Below are 15,938 nucleotides of genomic sequence, written 5' to 3'. Positions count from 1 at the left end.
GTCAGTCAGACCTGGCTTGAACCTCTCATCTTTGGATTTCAGGACCCCTGGTGAACCTCAGCAACCCTACATTAAGGATAGATAGCATGTTCCTCTTACTAAAGATGTGGCGCTGTCCAAATAGGAAGATTCTGTACGAAAGCAATGAACAATGTCTTCTAAAACCCTATCAGTGGGTAACCAAAAAGGCCATATTTGGAGAAAATGAGAGTTAAAATTGCAGTATATAGCCTTCCATACACATAAGGATAATTTTATAGCTGAAAGATAATCATCATCTTGCTGGCTGTGGTAGGCAGTATAATGGCCCCCACAGATATCCACATCTCAATGTCTGCAACCTGGAAATACATCACCCCATATGGCAAAAGGGACTTTGAAAATGTAATTAAGACTAAGCTCCTAGAGACCTAGAGAGTATCTTGGATCATCCAGGTGGGTCCAACATAATCAGATGAATCCTTAAAAGCAGACAATCTTTCCTGACCATAGTTAGTCTGAGATGGGGCTATAGAAGAAAGATCAGAAGGATGACAGACATTGCTGCTCTTGAAGATGGAGGGATGCTCCAGGAGTCAAGAAATATAGGGGAGACCCTAGAAGCTGGAAAAGGCAATGGCAACAACAGATTATCCACTAGAGCCTCTAGAAAGGAATGCAGCCCTGCTAACACCTTGGCTTTAGCCCAGTGAGATCCATGTGGGACTTGTAACCTACAGAACATTGAGATAATAACTTTGTGGTTTTTTATGTCCCCTCCCTGCAAAAAACCAACAGGAAACATCACGGAGATGGAGCCTTCTGCTACTCCTGTTACCCAGAGTGGAACATGTGCCAACTAAGACATTTGGCTCGGTATCTAGAGATGGTCTGGAGTGACAGATGTTTTTAAGTGATGGAATCTTTGAATGCTAAAGAAACTGGCTCAGTTATCCTTCAATCCCTCAGGCTATTAAAAAGCCACTGAACCAGAGAGTGATCTGTCAATGACCCCCCTGGACTTGGAAAGAGACGATATGCTTCCCCAGTCTTGCCTCCTGGCCACGCCTATCCCCTTGGCAGAGCAAATGTCCTCAGTAGACTGGGGGATTTACATATAGTGCATGTCAGATTTGGGTGCTTCCTGAACAGAACTTGGTTGCTGAGCCCAAACATAGCTCCAACTCTAGGAGGCAGAAAGGGAGCTGCTTTGGAAAAACAGGGAGCAAAGCTCATGGCAGTAACCAGGCTTCCCTCATACACAGGCAGACAGATAACCCTGATAACAACCAGCCTTTATGGGACATGTAAAATGTGCCAAGCACAGTGCTAAGCATTTGCCATACAGTCCTTCCCTTAAGGCAGTCTGCATGAATAAGACAAAATGGCATTTTCCAACTGTTCTTAGTATATTTATTTCAAAAAGATGCTGTGTGAAGCTATGATAAAGTCCATCCCTTTTGGACAGAAGCAGTGATGGCTCACCCTACCCCTGCCCTCCTTGTGCAGAATACACAGGGCTTCCCACTAGAGTCCAGGAAGCTCTATCAGCCCTCCACTATCACCAGTCCCAGGCCATTGCTCATCGGACTTTGACAGGCCTCCTAAAATCTCCACAGAGGAGAATGTTGGCAGGCTGCAGGTTTCCTCCTCATTCACTCAGTACACATTTACTGAGCCTACAGCATGTGTCAGGCCCTCTACTCAGTGCTTGGAATACATTAGTAAATGATGTGTTGATCCCTGCCCTCAAAGAACATATGTTCTAGTGAGGGGAGGGTGACAATAAACAAGAACATAATAAATGATTAAATTATATAGTGTGCTAAAAGCCAAAAAAGGACCCTGGGGAAAAGGTAGAGCAGGAAACGGTAGGAAAGGGGAAAGCAAGGGGTGGGAGTGCAAGTTGCACATAGGGGAGTCACAGTGGGCCTCATTGAGCAAGTGACTTTGAGCAGACTTAAAGCAAGTAAGGGAGTTAGCCATGATATCTATGGGAACAGCAAAGGGAATGGCCAGTGCAAAGGCCCTGTGTTGGGAGCAGGCCTGGTGTGTTGGAGAAAGAACACGACTAGTGAGACTGAAGTGGAGTCAGGGCAAAGGAAGGCAGTAGCTGTGTTCAGAGAGGAAGAGGGTCAGGCGAGCCTTTTGGGGTCCACGTGGCCAATGCCAGGCCTCACAGGATGAGAGCCACTGAGACTTTGGATCGGAGAAAGGGGAGAGTCTAATTTTCATCTTAAAAGCTTTATTGTGTCAGGAATAGAACAAACTTGGTCAGATTTGAGAATAGAATGAAGATGGTTAGAGTCAGCCTTGAAGGAGGGGAGACATGGTCAGTTCCTGGTTCTTTTTTGAAAGTGGAGCCCACAGGATGTCCTGATGGATTCATCATCTGGGGGAGCTGATAGAAATATTTTCTAGAGGTCCATGTTTCTCCCTATGCTACCAATCAACATTTTAAACCCATTCCAGGAGGAAAGAGAGCTTTCTCCACTTCATGAGATGTTTCCCAATAAGATGAACATCACGCCAAGATGCTGGGCTGTTGGCCAAGTGCATGCATGAGCTGAGCCTCTCAGAACAGGCATCAAGTCTGTGCCTCAATAAAACCCCCAATCTCTGCCTGCCTCCTGTGTAGTCCATGTTGCAAGTGTTCAGGTAGGAGGTGTAGTTAAGAGTAGAGTTCTGAAACCAAATTATCTGCATTCAAACCCCAAAGTGGATACTTACTACTTATATAACCTTGAACAAGGGACTTTCAGCCCCAGTTTAAAGTGTGGGTAACACTATTCCTCATAGGGTTATGTGCATGATGGCCCATGCTAACGATCCTGTGTCTGCAGTCTGGACATATTCTCAAACACAGCCAGAATCAACCAGGAGGGACATAAGGCTCTAGAAACTCTCCCCAAACCTACCCAAACCTACTTCCTCACCTCATATGTAGCAAGTGCACCTCCCAGCAAATGCTTAACAGCCCTTCCTTAGCTTGGCTTAGAAATGCAAAGTTGGGGGTGTTTTCTCCTTGGAGACCTCCAAGGCCATGGGCACCTTAATGTTGTGTATAAACAAAAAACTTCAGATGAGCAATATGATCCTGAGAAGTCAGGCACCTCTACATGCACTGAGATGTAATTTGCAAATATTCCCACAAGAATGGAGACCCCCCCCATTTTTTCTCTTTTATGAACACAGGCCTGCTGAGTAACAGCCACATAAGTGAACTGAAGAGCAAAAGATGATGATGAATTCTTTAAAAAAAATTTTTTTTTTACTCACTTTTTAGAGAGAAAGAGAGCACGCAGAGGGAGGGGCAGAGGGCGAGGGAGTGAATCCTCAAGCAGACTCCCTGCTGAACGTGGAATCCAGTGCAGGGCTTGATCCCAAGACCCTGGGATCATGACCTGAGTGGAAATCAAGAGTCAGCCACTTAACGAACTGAGCCACCCAGGAGCTCCATGAGATGATGGACTCTTTGCAGGGATATAGTGGTGATGTGTGGGACGCCAGAGACTATTTTTCACACCGAATGTGTGAGAATAACTGAAATGTCAACACTATGTTTCAGTGACATCTGCTTTTCTTCATCTGATAGCTCCCTTTTATTTTGTTATATTAAGTATTCCTTATGTTTCAGGATAATTTTCCTTTCACAGTGTAAACAAATGCCTAGAAAAAAATTAATTTAAAAAAAATGACTTTAGTCATTTGGAGCAGCAACAGCAAAAAGTACCAGCTGAATTGAAGCCAACTTAAAATGAAATCGTTGGTACTTGCCTGTAGTTTAGATAAGTAGACATAATGTAAATATCGCATTATTATTCGGAATGAATGGGGACACCTCTGATCTAGAAATGTATGAGGCGTTGGGGGCGGGGGCAGGGGTTTTCCGTATCGTTGATTCTGGAATGGCTTCCAAATCAGTTGCAACTATTCTTAGGACCCAGTAACACCAGGTACCTCCTCGGTCACAGTTATGTAACACATCACTACACACGCGTGTGTGCAAACACACGATCACACACAGAAACCACAAACGCACACCTACATAATATGCATGTCCTTGCACACACCCCCAATGTGACACAGGTGTACAGTTCACATCCCCATATGCACACACCCTTTTAAGACACAAAGGCTCAAAAAACACATGCCCGCAAGACACACATGAATACACAGACACCTCTTGAAAGTGTGGGCATCACCCATGTGCCAACAAAACATAAGCCCTACATGGCCACATAAAACATGAGTAACACACAGCTGTGCCAAACACACACGAACACAAACACACACACTGACTTTTCTCTTGGCCCTCACAAGCCCCAGTTTCAAGATCTTGATCGAAGGACCGCACTTGGGCAGGGAAAGGGCCACCTAGACCATCTCAGCTTTAGTTTTGCCATAACTCAGTGTCTCCAGCAATCTAAAAGGCTACTATAAATATGCCCAAATCATCACAGTGGAGTCACATCAATATCTTATTCCGGGACAGTTGTGAAGCCTTTTGAATGAAAAGTAAGACAGTCCATGGACTAGGGATGGGACAATGTGTCTTTTCTATAAAACAAAACAAAACAAAACTGGTGAACACAGTATTAAGTGCTGACTTGACACAATTGTTTGAGCGGAGTGTGAGGGCAGGTATGAGTGAAACTTGGGACAGGTGGTTTTGATGAAAGATTTTCGCTGAAAGAGAAATCATTTCATATACAGAACGTGGATTCTAATTGTCGATATAACCAGACATGGCTTTAAAATGTACAAAAATGTTATACGTGATTTTATTAAGCTGTCAAGTGACAGAAACTCAAATTTTTGTGACTTAAACAAGACTTAAGAGGAAAAATCACTCTGTCTCATGTAGGGCATCCAGAGCTGGTATATTGACCCCATGTTAATCCAAGACCCAGGCTTCTTCTCTCTTGTTGCTCCAAAACCTTCAGCTTCAGAATCCCAGATAGTTTCTCCACCCCCAGTCATCATGCCCAAATTCCAGCAAGCAAGAAGGAGGAAGGAGAAGGGCATGCCCCTTCCTTTCAGGAACACCTTCTGGAAGGTGCCATACAACACATCCATTTGTATCTCACTGGTCAGGACAGTTAAATGACTACACCTCGTCGCAAGGGATGCCTAGAAATATGCTTTTAATTCTAGGTGGCCATGTGCCCAGCTAAAATTGGAGGTTCCATTATTATAGAACAGAAGGAGAATGGATACTGGAAGATAGTTTCTGGGTTCTGCCAATGCACTAAATACGACACATTTTTTAAAAGGATAAGTACAGCCTCCACTCAGAGGTAATCACCGCTAACATTTTGATAGGTAGCATATAGACATATACATAAACATAATTTCTTTTACAAAACTGAGTCCATGCTGTATACACTGGTTTTTGTTGTTGTTGTCTTCATTTTAGGAATGTCTCTTTATGACTATACGTAGATATCTATTCTTTTTTTTTAAAGTTCAAAAGAAAAATCTAATTAATCCGCATCCACCTAATAAAATAAGCATGTTATACAAGTCATTCGAATCAATCATTCTTGCTTGAAGCATCATCCAGCTTGAGGTACAGGGTAGGGATGTCAATCTACATCAAGTAAGAAGTTGGGAGGATGTGAGAACCCATGAGAGGGCAGGGTCTCTAGCTGAAGGAACACCTGGGGCCACCGACACCCTGAAAACAAAGGTGTAAAGAAAATCCTTGGCTAGGATTGTCCTCTGTGTACATAGGAAGGAGGTCTGGAGGGAGGGGGAGAGGGAAGAGCCCAAGTTCTGCTGGCTAGATTATTGAGCTCATGATATTTTTGGAAAATTATTTTATGGATTCAGCTGTTTGTGATACTTAGGGCTTTATTCCCTTAGCAACCTCTCCTAGGTTTTAGAATCCTTCTCAGAAGATCAGGGGATTACATTTCAGATAAGCATCCAGAATGGTGAGTTATCTTAGCAGCAACTCAGAAGTCTCAGTTCCCGCTTGCTCTCCTTGATGGGCCTGCTTTTGTTTGCTTCTTCCCCGCAAGTATGTCACAGAAAAGCAGTCACTTTCTCCTCTCCACTCCCTGCTGTCTTCCTGAAGCATCCATTCGAATCATCTCTCCACTCAGAATCTGCCCCGCATCCCTGTTTCCTCTTGCACCAAGTCCAAATTCTTCCACTTGACCTGTGGGACCCTCCAAAATTTGCTCACTGTCCCCCCAGCTGATTCCCTTTGCCTCAAGCCACCATGCTTTGCATGGAATTCAAGACACCTCAGCTCCCCTTTCCAGAGCAGAGACCTTTTCTAAGAAAGTGAGATGGTCCCACAGGGGCACGGGTGGGTAAAATGATGTGCCTGGTCCATGGCAAGGATCTGAATGAATGTGACTTTATCTCCCCTCTCCTCTTCTCCTGTAATTATTTCTCTCTGTTTAGGGATTATTTTCCGTTCAGAGTTTGCAGTGGGTTGTATTCCAACCAGATGTCCCTTGTCCAAGGCTGGTCTATTCTGTGCTCCCACTGGGCTGGGCTCTTCCATTACCGAGAGCCTACTGGCCTCCCTTGTAGCTGACATCCTAATCTCTGACTGCTCTAAGGAGCTCTGTCCCATAACTTGAGAGTCATGGTCTCCTAGCCCTGCCCAAAGGCTCTGCTGTCCTCATGTGCCATTACCCTCCTTGGGTAAATCATACAGCCCTGGCCAGAGAGTTGGGCTTTTGGCACTCAGAGGAGACTGCAGCCTCTCTAGGATCCAGGCTCTTCCAGGACTTTTCATGTCCCCAAAAGATCTCTGTCCTCTCTCTTCTCTAATAAATGTCAGAAAAGTTCTACTCTAAAGCCATGTAAATGCCTTTCTTAGGCTAGACAGGATGTATATGTTATCTTAAAAAAAAAAAAAACTTCATAAAAATACAATACTCTCGAAGAATCAAAACTAAAGTGAAAAAGAGGAAATTTCCTTCAAGTTTGACATGCAAAGGATTAATATCTACCATAGACTTGATCAGCTATATAAAACCAGCTTTAAATCCTAACGGACAGAGGTTAAAAACAGATCATTCAAATAAGAGAAAATTCAAATGGTTTGAAGAAAGAGAGACAAGTGGTCTACCTTAGTGGAAATCATATAAATATAATTGAAATCGTTAATGAGGTGCCGCATATGCCCTTCTAGTTGAAAGAACATTTTAAAATAATAAAACCCAGTGCTATAAAAGCTGCGGAGAAACTTGTATACTTAAACAGAGTGTTATTGGCAGTGGTAAATGATTATAGTCATTTTGAAAAGCAATTTGGCAGTGCATTTCAAGAGCCATGAAAATGTTTCTGCCCTTTGGCTGACAATTTTCATGTCGAGATACTCATACAAGATAAAAATAATTATGCTCACGAAAGTAGTCTTTGCAGAGTTATCTACAAGAGCAGACATATAAACAATTTAAATGTCTAACTGTAGGAGAATGGTAAATTAAATACCACTCTATGTCTTCAATGTAATATTGTGCAGCCGTCAAAATGATAACTGTAAAGTCCCCTTCCATTTACCCTCTATTACCTGAGGTCTTCCTATTCAAATTTCACAAAGAATGACAAGGAGATCACTGAAGTGTTTGGCTCCCCACTGTTTAAAATTTACATGTATGGATCCATCTGGACCCCTTGTCATTCTTGTCCCTCCACCTGTTTTCCTGTTTCCTACCATCTCACCTCCTCAAATAGCTCCTTTCTCCCAAGTCAACCTTGGCCTCTCAGCCATCTCTTTCCCCCTTCAAATCTCTTCCATTTTTAAGGAAAAGTTCTCCCTTGAACTTACACCTCTATCTAGCTACTGCCCTATTATTCCCTTCCTCTTCAAGCCAAACAGCACTCCCCTTTCTCATCTTTCATTCATAGCCCATTCATGCCAGCCGGGCTGCCTACCATTGCTGTACTTTCAGTGAAGTCACCAATAATCTCTTGAAAACTGTTCCGCTAATACTTCTTCCTTGGCCTCTCAGGACATCCCTTGAACTCTCTTCCTCCTGAAACTCACCTTTCCTTTGACTTCTACACTTGCTCTCTACTCTCTGTCTATGGCTGGGTTCCCATGATATGTCCTGCTTCTCTGACTACTCTTCTCAACTTCCCCATCTCTCCATCAGTAAAGACTGTATTCCCCCAAAGAACTGTCTCTAGTCCTCTTTGCTTAGGTTTATCAACTCCCTTCAACTGGATTCAGACGAGTGGTGTTCAAATTCTGACTCTCTCACTTTCCAACCATGTGGTGTTACTTCACCCCTAAATCCTCAGTATCTCTTCTGTAAAATGAGGATTATACTAGGATCTACCCGAAGGATGCCTTGGTACAAATTCAATGAATAGTAGCCTTAGTATTATTAATTATTATTATTATTATTAATTTATTTAGTACTTTAACTTACTTTTCCAATCTACACTCTCTACTGAGGTTTTTTTTTTTTTTAAGATCTTATTTATTTATTCATGAAAGACATAGAGATTGGCAGGGACACAGGCAGAGGGAGAAGCAGGCTCCCTGCAGGGATCCTGATGCTGGATCCCCAGGATCCCAGGATCATGACCTGAACCAAAGGCATATGCTTAACCACTGAGCCACCCAGGTGCCCTTCTCTGCTGAGTTTTAGAACAACCCCTCTGTTCATCTTTACTGGGGATCTGCACCTGAATGTCCCATATTAAACTTGGTATGTTCACAATTGCATTAACCACGTTGCCTTTCTCCAATCCCACTCCTGTCCACACCTGAAATCTGGAAGTCATCCTTGATACCTTCTCTCCCTTTATCTGTCTGTCTACCTCCCCACCCACTTCCAGGCATGTCCCACAAAATACTCCAGGTAGAATTCTCCAAGCTCATTTCCTAATCACCAGAATAGTGAAATGCTAAAATGATGAAAGCTGAAAACCTGGAGTCCTAGAGGAGGGTAGGACTAAAGATGAAAAGAGCTGGATTTCCAGACTGACTTTGTGAAAGGCTGTCTGCCGGTCAGAAAACCTGTTTTGAATTTCATGTGAGTAAGAAACAATCTTCTAGTATGTTATGTCACTAAAACCTGAAGAAATATCTTTCATAGCATCTAGATTTACTTTAAATAATATAATATCCAAAACAAGCAAAGGATCCATCAACTTTTCCAATCTCCTCCATCACTACCCCATTAGACCCCTCGAATCTCCTGTATAGATCCCTGCAACAGACTTCTCACAGGTTTGCCTCACTGTACTCTTACCCTTCTCTACTCCATTCATCATATAGTTGTTGGTAGGTAAGAGGGATCCAATCTGATTAAATCAACCACCCTTGCTTAAGAAAATATTTCACTGGTTCTCCATTACTTTCAGGATAAAGTCTAACTCCGGCCGTGGCATAGGAGACCAGTCCTGCATGAGTTGGTTCCATCTATCCAGTGTATCTCTGCTCTTACTTTTTGGTCTGACATGTCAACCACAATTAACTACCCATAGTCCCAGTGGCCTGTGCTAGGCTTCTTTGACTTCATGCCTCTGAACTTGTAGCTCCCTCTGCCTGAAACACTTCCATGTCTTCCTAATTTAAATGACTGGTACTCGTCCTTCAAAATTCAGCTTGGGTGCCATCTCTTCTGAGAGGCCTTTTCTGACTCCTCCAGCTAGGATGAGTCTTCTCCCGAGTGTCCCCATTACCGCTGTATAATCATAGAATCTTTACTTGTTTCTGAAGATGGGCACTTATTTTGGCTTCTTCATTTTCTGGCACAAGGTCTAGCATGTAGTAAGAGCTCAATAAATGTTTGTTGTGTGAATGATTAAGTAAAAGTAACTATAAAATAACTAATGCAAGACATAAAAATATTGACAACATACTCTTTATTATGAAGTGAAAATTTAAATTGTCTACTATGTATACAGTAGGCATACTAGGTACATAGAGATAAAATATGTATGTCCTAGATAATATGTATGCATGTGGTAAATTCTGAAAATAGTCATTCATTAAACATTTCTTGAGTACCTACTATGTGCCATATAGATCATACTGATGGAAAAATTAAGAACTGGTCCAATCCTCAAGAAGTTTATAATCTGGGGGGAAAAAAGAAAGCAATCCTAGTTAACTGATGGGACTATGGGTGAAAGTTTATCTTTCAAAATACCCACTAATGGGGATCCCTGGGTGGCGCAGCGGTTTGGCGCCTGCCTTTGGCCCAGGGCGCGATCCTGGAGACCCGGGATCGAATCCCACGTCGGGCTCCCGGTGCATGGAGCCTGCTTCTCCCTCTGCCTATGTCTCTGCCTCTCTCTCTCTCTCTGTGACCATCATAAATAAATAAAAATTAAAAAAAATACCCACTAATGTTTTACAATACATTTAAAAAGCAGTTTATAAGGCAGAAAAGGGTCATCTATAAACAGCTACTCAAAGTAATATTGAAGTTATGAAATTCAATCTCCATCATTTTGAATACATCTGTTCCAAGTAAAGCATCTTAGAGTTTTGGAGTCTACATACTTTTGCACACATTGAATGATATTTGTTTTGCTTTCCCATAATATTGCTGACATCTTGTACATAATGTACCCCTGATGTCCTGTGTGCCCTTGAATAATTCACTTTACCTCTCTGAACTTCAATTGCTCCACCTGCAAAGAAAATAACCCCAAAATCTATGTGATTGCTTCAAAGAATGAAATGAGATAAAGAGTATGAACTTGCCATGTGAGGTCCAAAGCACTTTGAAAATGTAGAGCGTGGTAGAAGATTTTTTTCTGTGTTACTTTTCTTTTTTTTTATTTTTTAATAATAAATTTATTTTTTATTGGTGTTCAATTTGCCAACGTACAGAATAACATTCATTTGGGGAATATAAATAATAGTGAAAGGGAATAGAAGGGAAGGGAGAAGAAATGGGTAGGAAATATCAGAAAGGGAGACAGAACATAAAGACTCCTAACTCTGGGAAACAAACTAAGGGTGGTAGAAGGGGAGGAGGGCAGGGGGTGGGGGTGAATGGGTGACGGTCGCTGAGGGGGGCACTTGACGGGATGAGCACTGGGTGTAGAAATGACAAATACCCACCATTTGCTTCAATGTGGATGGAACTGGAGGGTATTATACTGAGTGAAATAAGTCAATCAGAGAAGGACAAACATTATATGTTCTCATTCATTTGGGGAATATAAATAATTGTGTTACTTTTCAAAAATACCAGTAGGCCCAACTTTGTCATTCTCATGTCCAATAATCTAATCTAACTGAATCTGTATTGTAACATTAAACATATCTCTATAAAACCCCATGAAAGTTATTTTTGTTCTTTATGAAAAAGGATATATGTCTTTATTTTTTTAAGATTTTATTTATTTATTCACGAGAGACAAAGAGAGAGGGGCAGAAACATAGGCAGAGGGAGGAGAAGCAGACTCCTTGCAGGGAGCCTAACGTGGGACTCGATCCCAGGACCCCGGGATCACGCCCTGAGCTGAAGGCAGATGCTCAACCACTGAGTCACCCAAGCATTCCAGGACATATGTCTTTAAATGCTACTATTTTTCCTAATTTGTTTCTTATGCAAAAAAGAAAAAAATGTTGCTCACCACTGAATTGAATAAAAAATTTGTTCTGCAACTTGTGGACATGTAATGATAATAACAGTGGTCTGCTCTTTTTCTAAATTTGGTGGGAACATCAGGCTATGCTGACCTTCCAGAATAACAGCCCTTTGGAGTAAAGACTACTCACCTGGCATGAAGCAAGACTATCCCTAATATGTTTGAACATGCTGAAGCAGTAGGTAGGTACCTGGGACATCATGACATACCTCCAGTGCCTGAAGGGGAGAGGAAAGCCTGGAGACAAGTGAGAGCAGAGAAATGAAGATATTTTGAATATCACTTGTCTGCCTCAGCATGTGTCCCCAAAAGATTACACTCCATCCAATATCCTGGATCTGGACAAACAATGTGGGCTTTTCAAAGGCCCTTTGTGATTGCTGCCTCTTTCAGCAACAATCTTTCTTAATAACAGCTTCATACATCTCGCTAAACACCTGCTCTCTTCCTGAGCCGTCAACATAAGTATCTGTGCACCATCGAATAGACTTATACTTTCCAGTAGAAAACTATACTGCTTGTCTCTAAGAACCACGTAGAGTGAGGGTGTGTCGTGGGTGGGGGGGTTCTGCAGATGTCCAGACACATGGGACAGAATTGTTAGCATGGGTCTTTCCAACCTAGTTTTATAGACAGCTTGACTGACTACAGCTCTAATTTTGTGAAACAGAATGGATTTGCAAAAATCTGGGCCAGGAGAGGGCACACCTGGGAAATGGCTGTGAACTCGGAACAAGGAAGGAGGCAGATGAACAGGTATCCCAAGAGTTACCAAAAAATAGAGGGTCCAGGACAACAAGAGTTTAGATTTCCCTGATGGGAACTATGGAGTTCATCAGAGCCAAAAGGGAAGCAAGTGTCAGTAATCATCTTGGACCATAAAGGAGGTTCTTGTGGGTGTAGAAAATAGAAGGTTTTCAGAGGAGATCTGGTTAATGCCTTACATTAGAAATTAAACTAAGTGACTGGATTGTTACTAAAATTCCTTTGTTGCAATTATTTCACACTCCAATCTGCCACTTCAGGAGTTTTGCTGCATGCTAAACTGATAAGGAAGGAGACGGTACGATCGCTTAGACAAGTGCTCTCAACCCTGGCTTTCTATCAGAGTCTTTAGAAAAGTTTATGCCCAGTTCTCACTCCATACCAAATGAATCAGAATCCTAGGGTGAGGGATTCAGGAATAAATAGTTTTTAGAAGCTTTCTATGTACTTCTAATGTGCAGCCAGTGTTGGGAATCACTGGCTTAGGCTGAAATGGGCAAGAGATACCCAGGGGAGCCAGAGAAGGAGTTGTGATTGAGAGGTTATAATTTCTGGGCATAACCTTAGACAAGGAAAGCATTCTCATGTTAGTGGTTGGATAGTGGTAGAATAAAAAGGCACCAGAGGATATGATGGGCATGTCACAGGGTTGGCAATGATGAATTTAACCTGTGACTACAATCCAGAAACCAAATTTCACATGCCCCACACATAGCCAGAACCAGACAAGCTGGTAGATGAATAATACATTTCATCAAGTATCAATGATCACAGAACAGAAATTCACTCAAGGTAGCTCAAGATTAGGAAGGTTCGTAGTAGAGACACAAGTAACAATCTCAAGGGATCCAGGGATCCGGACTCCCAGAGTCAGGAACCAGACCCTCAGCAACTAAAGTCATCCCCTTCATCTCTCAATCATTTTATCTTAATCTTTGTTCCTCTCTGCACATCTGCTTTATTCTTTCATTGCACCTGGATCTCTCTAATTACTCATTTCACGCAAGGATCAACATGAGTGCTCCAGCCCTAACTTGTAATGATCTTTTATGTCCAGAGCTCGACACCGACTGGCCCTTTGTCACCAAGTGGCTTTAGTTCACATTTTCAAGAAGAGGAATCTGGTCACTGGTTCAGTAAAGGATGGCTGGTCTTACCTAGCCTTGGGTCAGGTGTCAATCTCCTTCCATAAGCTGGGCTGGGAGTGGAAAATGTCATATGGTTCATAGGCTGAACATTTTAGAAGACCACTGGAAGGGAGGATGTTTGGGAGGAACTGTTGGCAGAGCAGGTAATGAAGGGCATGTAATATTCATTCATAATTGGTGGCCATACCCCTTTCTTCTTTCCTCCCAAGAGATGGGTGGGCAGGGGGGCGATATAGAGAAGCTTGAAAGAATATGTTCTGGCTACTTTCAAGGTTCAGTCTAGCACCTGAGAGAGGTAACCACAGACTGGCACGACCAAAAGACAACCTTCAAACCTTCAACCAGCATTTATGGACATAATTCTACATGTGCCATCTTCCTCCTAAAATCACCGAAAAGTCCACTCTTAGCAATGATGAAAGCTGCAGGATATCCAAGACACAGGATCTCTGTTCAAGTTGAATCTCACACTTTCTGCTGCTTGCAGCCTGTAAAAATGTAACACATTTAGACATTAAGAAGGATTCTCCTTCTCCTGGGCCTTTATCTGATTGTCTGGGAAATTTGTGATTAATGTGTTATTACGGTGGTTTGGCAATTCACTTGACAGTTGTAAAGCATTCTTGGCTTTTACATGAGAATCCCTTACTGAAGCTCAAAATGGCTCTTTTTAGAAACTTAGAACTTCAGTCAGTTTGAGGATTGATAAAAATGGTGATTGGAGAATTTTTAAAACTTCCCAGATGGAGAAACTGTGTATTAACTCTTTCCATGGTCCAACAGTATCTATTGCAGCAAAGAAGTGAATCGTCTTTCTTTCCTCTAGAACTCTAGTTAAGTTCAGCTGCATTGAGGCAGGGTGTCCAGAAGGACGCTGGACTTGGGGACTATGTTTAGAGGGGAAAAGCCAGGGTAAAAACTCTACCTCCCACCCCAGCCTCTACACAGTCTGAGTTTTGTTTCAGTTTGGTTTTTCCTTGTAGAGCCCATGCAGCTAGAGGCAAAGTGAAGCCAGGAAAGGGAAGAAGATAAGGAGATACACAGGGAAAAGTAGGGGAAGCACCAATAACAAATGTTGTCTATTTTCACTTTTCCGAGAGCGTGTGGTCCCTGAAAACCATGGCTGTGACCTCAGTATTATGCCATCATGCCAACGCGCAGTCACTTATTTTAAAGCCTTAGAAGGAGTCGATTATTTCAGCTTTTGCCCAAGTACAACTACTGGAAATTCTGGCTGATTGAATAAAAAAAGAAGAAGAAGGCTACTACTTGTATTTTACTGACAAAACAAAACACCTTTAAACCAAAAGGATGATTTATCTGGGCTGAAAATAAAACTCCTGCCTACTGAAGTCTGGTGCAGCTGAGTTATCACTATTTTCATCCTGTAATTTGTTTTATAGGGTACTAATTAACAGGGCAAAGTCTGTTGCCAGGAAAGTAAATCACATTTTGCTGTTTTCTTCTTTTCTAACAAGACACAGACCTGGTATTTAATTGAAGAGCAAGTTCCAAGGGCACTATCCACACTGAAATGGGGAAACATTGGGCTAGGAAATTATGGTGAAACCTGCTGTGTAGAGTTCTAGAAAGTCAGTGGGCAGGGGAAGGGACGGAGGGAGAGAGAGAGGAAATGCACAGGTTATTTCCCAAAACAGGAAAGAAAAAAAAAAAAAAAAGACTGTTTTCCTCAAATGTCTCATCTTTTCTCTGTTTCCCACAAGTCTACATTTCTTCTCTGGCTGTACCCAACTGACACCCTGTGCCACAAACAACCTCTCAAAAATCTCATTTTCCCCTAGTCCGTTCATTCCTGTCCCCAACACAGTACTGTATGGTTTAATTTTTTTTAATTTTTTTTTATAAATTTATTTTTTATTGGTGTTCAATTTTTTAAAGGTAGCGGGTCTGTGGTCAGGCCTCCCCGCCGAACCGTCCGCTGCTCCAGGGGCGGACTTGGCCTTGATGCTCTCGGGGCCCCGCGGGGCAGCTCACACCTGCACCGCCCCCCTCCCCAGGAGCTCCCCCTCCTCCAGGACTTCATTCCCCTCTCCCTCTCCTCCTTCCCTCGTCCCATTCCTGGACGCTCTGCATTGGAGGCGGCCGCTCCGGCTTCTCCTCCCTCCTCGGCCCCCCTGAGCCGTGCTTCGGGGGAGGAGAGACGGGGCCGCGGGGTTAGTGATGCGCGCGGGGCCCAGCGAGTGCAGCCTCGCACCCGGGAGCGGGGAGCCTGACGTCACCGCGCCCTGCCCATCCCTCTCCAGCGGGCGCGCTGCTCGCAGCCGCCTTTTCTGCCTCCGGCTGCGCCTCTCGCTCTCGGCGGCGCCCGCACAGCCACAGGCGCCCCGCGCTCTGCTCCGCGCGGGCCCGGCCGCCCCGCAGGCGGAGGCTCAGTCCGCGCGGGGAGCGCAGCCCGGCGCCCCGGCCCAGCGCCCATGGTCAGCGACTTCCAGGAGC

This window comes from Canis lupus, chromosome 7 (genome assembly GCF_048164855.1).
Source record: "Canis lupus baileyi chromosome 7, mCanLup2.hap1, whole genome shotgun sequence".
NCBI lineage: Eukaryota > Metazoa > Chordata > Mammalia > Carnivora > Canidae > Canis > Canis lupus.
Note: the sequence above shows the minus strand (reverse complement) of the source record.